We start from the raw sequence: 6,235 nt of genomic DNA, 5'->3' as shown, positions 1-6,235 counted from the left end.
AGTGGATTTATGCATCAATTACTCACTCATGTAAACCCTAGTGACTAGTTTATTATAAATAGGACCTCCTACTATTGTATTAGACGTCTTTTTGATGATCTTTGGTCTCAGTTTTATTCCATTGTTCATCTTAGGAGACTATTGATCTCGTTTAGGGGCTGGCCATCTCAGCCATGCCTGGACCTTCACTTATGTATTTTCATACGGTAGAGTTTCTACACTCCATAGATTAAGGTGTGGAGCTCTGCTGTTCCTCAAAGATTAATGCAAAGTACTACTGTTTTCTATTCAATTCTTCTTATTTCGCTTCTAAGATATCCATTCGCACCCAAGAACGTGATGAAGGTGATGATTATGTGTGACGCTCATCATCCTTCTCCCTTATGAACGTGTGCCTGACAAACACTTCTGTTCTACATGAATTAAGCTAGAATGAGTATCTCTTAGATCTCCTAACCAGGATCTTCGTGGCGTAAGCTAGAATGATGGCGGCATTCAAGAGAATCCGGAAAGTCTAAACCTTGTCTGTGGTATTCCGAGTAGGATTCAATGATTGAATGACTGTGACGAGCTCCGAACTCGCGATTGCAGGGCGTTAGTGACAGACGCAAAAGGATAGTAAATCCTATTCCAGCATGATCGAGAACCGACAGATGAATAGCCGTGCCGTGACAGGGTGCGTGAGCATATTATTCACTGAGAGGATAAGATGAAGCCATTGACAAGGGTGATGCCTCCAGACGATTAGCCGTGCCGTGACAGGGCATTGGATCATTTTCCCGTGAGATGACCGAAAGTAGCCATTGACAGTGGTGATGTATCACATAAAGCCAGCCATGGAAAGGAATGAGACTGATTGGATGAAGATAGCAGGAAAGCAGAGGTTCAGAGGAACGAAAAGCATCTCCATTCGCTTATCTGAAATTTCTACCAATGATTTACATAAGTATCTCTATCCCTATTCTATTATTTATTATTCGAAAACTCCATAATTATTTTATATCCGCCTGACTGAGATTTACAAGGTGACCATAGCTTGCTTCATACCAACAATCTCCGTGGGATTCGACCCTTACTCACGTAAGGTATTACTTGGACGACCCAGTGTACTTGCTGGTTAGTTGTATCGAAGTTGTGACAATTATGAATTAAGATCAGAGCACCAAGCTCTGGAGCCATTACCAGGATTTGTTCGAGCCTGGAGATCACAATGTCGTGCTCCAAGTTTTTGGCGCCGTTGCCGGGGATTGTTTGAGTTTGGACAACTGACGGTTCATCTTGTTGCTCAGATTAGGTAATTTTCTTTTCGTTTTGTTTTCTTTTCAAAAATTTTTCAAAAATATTTTCAAAAAAATTTTTCATCTGTTTTCGAAAAAAATAAAAATATTTTCAAAATTTTATTCAAAATTTTTAAGAATGAATTCTAGTGTTTCATGAAGCATGTGAAGCCTGGCCGGCTGTAAAGCCATGTCTAAATTTATTTGGACGGATGCTTGCAATTTGTTATCAAGAGCAAGCTAGTTGTTGCTAATCAACCTGCTGCTGATCCTCAATCACCTGCTGAAGCTTGGCTGGCCATTGGCCATGTCTAGTGTTTTGGACCGGAGCTTTCATTGAAAGCTTGGCTGGCTAGTGAGCCATGTCTAATTCCTGGACTGAAGCTTTAGACTAAGAATGCAAGATTCCTGGAATTCATATTAAAAATTTTGGAATCCTTATTTTCCCTTTTCAATAAATTTTCGAAAAAAAAATCCAAAAAAAATTAGAAAATCATAAAAATCAAAAATATTTTCTGTTTCTTGTTTGAGTCTTGAGTCACATTATAAGTTTGGTATCACTTGCATATGCATCTTGCATTTTTTTTCGAAAATATCATGCATTCATGGTGTTCTTCATGATCTTCAAGTTGTTCTTGGTAAGTCTTCTTGTTTGATCTTGATGATTTTTTGTTTTGTGTCTTTTCATGTCTATCATATGCATTCTTGAATTCTTGGTGTCTAAGCATTAAAGAATTGTAAGTTTGGTGTCTTGCATGTTTTCTTTGCATAAAAAAATTTTCAAAAATATGTTCTTGATGTTCATCTTGACATTCAAAGTGTTCTTGGTGTTCATCTTGACATTCATATCATTCATACATGCATTCATTGTTTTGATCTAAAAATTTCATGCATTGCATAATTTTCATGTTTTCATAAAAATTCAAAAATAAAAAAAAAAATATCTTTCCCTTTTTCTCTCATCAAATTCGAAAATTTGGATTGACTTTTTCAAAAAATTTTAAAATCAAGTTGTTTCTTATGAGTCAAATCAAATTTTCAATTTGAAAATCTTATCTTTTTCAAAATCTTTTTCAAAAATCAAATCTTTTTCAAAATTTTTGGTTATTTTCGAAAATTCCAAAAATATTTTTCAAAAATCTTTTTCTTAATTTTTTCACAAATTTTCGAAAATAACATAATCAATTAATGTTTTGGTTCAAAACTTGGAAGTTTGTTACTTGCTTGTTAAGAAAGATTCAAACTTTAAGTTCTAGAATCATATCTTGTGATTTCTTATGAATCAAGTCATTAATTGAGATTTTAAAAAATCAAATCTTTTTCAAAACTAATTTCTATCATATCTTTTCAAAAATATCTTCTTATCTTATCTTTTTCAAAAATATCTTTTCAAAATATCTTTTCTAACCTCCTAACTTCTTATCTTTTCAAAATTTGTTTCAACTAACTAACTAACTTTTTGTTTGTTTCTTAACTTTTTCAAAACCACCTAACTAACTCTCTCTCTCAATTTTCGAAAATATCTTCTCTCTTTCTCAAAAATTTCTTTTTATTAACTAATTATTCTTATTTTTATTTTTAATTTCAAAAAATTTTCGAAAAAAAAAAATACTAAACATTTTTCAAAAAAAAAAACCATTTTCAAAAATCACTAACTCCTTTTCAAAAATAATTTTCGAAAATTCCCTCCTTCTCTCTCATCTTATTCTATTTATTTATTCATCTACTAACATCTCTTCCTCACATCATCACCAAATTCGAACCCCCTCCTCTATCTGTGTTCGAATTTCTTCTTCTTTTCTTCTACTAACAATAAGGATCCTCTTTACTGTGACATAGAGGATTCCTCTTCTTTTCTTTTTCTCTCCTCTTTCTTATGAGCAGGGACAGAGAAAAAGGCATTCTTGTTGAAGCTGATCCAGAACCTGAAAGGACTCTGAAGAAAAAATTAAGAGAAGCTAAATTACAACAATCCAGAGATAACCTTTCAGAAATTTTCGAACAGGAAAAGGAGATGGCAGCCGAAAATAATAATAATGTAAGGAAGATGCTTGGTGACTTTACTGCACCTAATTCCAATTTACATGGAAGAAGCATCTCCATTCCTGCCATTGGAGCAAACAACTTTGAGCTGAAACCTCAATTAGTTTCTCTGATGCAGCAGAACTGCAAGTTTCATGGACTTCCATCTGAAGATCCTTTTCAGTTCTTAACTGAATTCTTGCAGATATGTGATACTGTTAAGACTAATGGAGTAGATCCTGAAGTCTACAGGCTCATGCTTTTCCCTTTTGCTGTAAGAGACAGAGCTAGATTATGGTTGGATTCTCAACCCAAAGACAGCCTGAACTCTTGGGATAAGCTGGTCACGGCTTTCTTAGCCAAGTACTTTCCTCCTCAAAAGCTGAGCAAGCTTAGAGCTGATGTTCAAACCTTCAGACAGAAAGAAGGTGAATCCCTCTATGAAGCTTGGGAAAGATACAAACAGTTGACCAAAAAGTGTCCTTCTGACATGCTTTCAGAATGGACCATCCTGGATATATTCTATGATGGTTTATCTGAGCTATCAAAGATGTCACTGGACACTTCTGTAGGTGGATCCATTCACCTAAAGAAAACGCCTGCAGAAGCTCAAGAACTCATTGACATGGTTGCTAATAACCAGTTCATGTACACTTCTGAAAGGAATCCTGTGAATAATGGGACGCCTATGAAGAAGGGAGTTCTTGAAGTTGATACTCTTAATGCCATATTGGCTCAGAATAAAATATTGACTCAGCAAGTCAATATGATCTCTCAGAGTCTGCATGGAATGCAAGCTGCATCCAACAGTACTCAAGAGGCATCTTCTGAAGAAGAAGCCTATGATCCTGAGAACCCTGCAATAGCAGAGGTAAATTACTTAGGTGAACCTTATGGAAACACCTATAACTCAACATGGAGAAATCATCCAAATTTCTCATGGAAGGATCAAAAGCCCCAACAAGGCTTTAATAATGGTGGAAGAAACAGGTTTAGCAATAGCAAGCCTTTTCCATCATCAACTCAGCAACAGACAGAGAACTCTGAACAAAATGCTTCTAATTTAGCAAATCTAGTCTCTGATCTATCTAAGGCCACTGTAAGTTTCATGAATGAAACAAGATCTTCCATTAGAAATCTGGAAGCACAAGTGGCCCAGTTGAGTAAAAGGATCACTGAAATCCCTCCTAGTACTCTCCCAAGCAATACAGAAGAGAATCCAAAAGGAGAGTGCAAGGCCATTGACATAAGCGCCATGGCCGAACCTGTGAGGAGAGGAGAGGACGTGAATCCCAAGGAGGAATACCTCCAGGGACGTCCAGTGATCAATAAGGAGCTTCCCTCTGGGGAACCAAAGGACTCTGAGGCTCATCTAGAGACCATAGAGATTCCATTGAACCTCCTTATACCCTTCATGAGCTCTGATGAGTATTCCTCTTCAGAAGAGAATGAGGATGTTACTGAAGAGCAAACTGCCAAGTTTCTTGGTGCAATCATGAAGCTGAATGCCAAATTATTTGGCATTGATACTTGGGAAGTTGAACCTCCCTTGTTCATCAATGAACTAAGTGATCTGGATCAACTGACATTGCCTCAGAAGAGACAGGATCCTGGAAAGTTCATAATACCCTGTACCATAGGCACCATGATCTTTAAGGCTCTGTGTGACCTTGGATCAGGAATAAACCTCATGCCTCTCTCTGTAATAGAGAAACTGGGAATCTATGGGGTGTAAGCTGCTAAAATCTCACTAGAGATGGCAGACAGCTAAAAAAAAAATAGGCTTATGGACAAGTAGAAGATGTATTAGTAAAGGTTGAAGGCCTTTACATCCCTGCTGATTTCATAGTCCTGGATACTGGAAAGGAAGAGGATGAATCCATCATCCTAGGAAGACCTTTCCTGGCCACAGCAAGAGCTGTGATTGATGTTGACAGAGGTGAAATATTCCTTCAATGGAATGAGGACTCCCTTGTGTTTAAAACTCAAGGATCTCCCTCTGCAACCATGGAGAGAAAGCAGAAAAAGCTTCTCTCCAAGCAGAGTCAACCAGAGCCCCCACAGTCAAACTCTAAGTTTGGTGTTGGGAGGCCACAACCAAACTCTAAGTTTGGTGTTGAACTCCCATATCCAAACTCTAAGTTTGGTGTTGGAGAGTCTCAACAAAGCTCTGCACATCTGTGAGGCTCCATGAGATCCCACTGTCAAGCTATTGACATTAAAGAAGCGCTTGTTGGGAGGCAACCCAATGTTTATCTAATTCTTATTTTTATTGTTTTTCATGTTTTCTTAGGTTCATGATCATGTGGAGTCACAAAATAAATATAAAAATTGAAAACGGAATCAAAAACAGCAGAAGAAAAATTACACCCTGGAGGAGCATCTGTCTGGCATTCAGCGCCAGAACAGAGCATGGTTCTGGCGTTCAACGCCAGAAATGGCACACAGATGGGCGTTGAACGCCCAAAATGGCCACCAACCTGGCGCTGAACGCCCAGAGTTGGATACAAAGGCATTTTTACATGCCTAATGGGTGCAGGGATGTAAATCCTTGAACACCTCAGGATCTGTGGACCCCACAGGATCCCCACCTACCTCCACTCACCTCTTCACCACTCACATCCACCCACTCCTCCCAATAAACCTACCTCATAAACTCCACCTACCTTCAAAATTCAAAACCAATTTACCACCCAAACCCACCCATATGGCCGAACCTTAACCCCCCCTCCATTCCCTATATAAAGACCTCCATTCTTCACCAAATTCACACAACACACCCCTCTACACTCTCCTTAGCCGAAACCACATCTCCCTCTCCCTCTCCATATTTCTTCTTCTTCTTCTTCTATTCTTTTGTTTATTGCTCGAGGGCGAGCAATATTCTAAGTTTGGTGTGGTAAAAGCATAGCTTTTTTGTTTTTCCATTACCATTG

At 37.9% G+C, this 6,235-nt stretch overlaps 1 non-coding gene across 1 annotated transcript; it reads right to left on the bottom strand.

Annotated features, from left to right (window-relative positions):
- Positions 1 to 3,687: 3,687 nt before the first annotated feature.
- Positions 3,688 to 3,795, bottom strand: LOC112738822 (small nucleolar RNA R71). The gene has a single exon (XR_003169778.1). It is a non-coding gene; the product is annotated as a small nucleolar RNA R71 (small nucleolar RNA).
- Positions 3,796 to 6,235: the final 2,440 nt, after the last annotated feature.

The sequence above is a fragment of the Arachis hypogaea genome, chromosome 13, assembly GCF_003086295.3.
Source record: "Arachis hypogaea cultivar Tifrunner chromosome 13, arahy.Tifrunner.gnm2.J5K5, whole genome shotgun sequence".
Lineage (NCBI taxonomy): Eukaryota > Viridiplantae > Streptophyta > Magnoliopsida > Fabales > Fabaceae > Arachis > Arachis hypogaea.
This window is presented reverse-complemented; position numbering and strand designations above follow the sequence as displayed.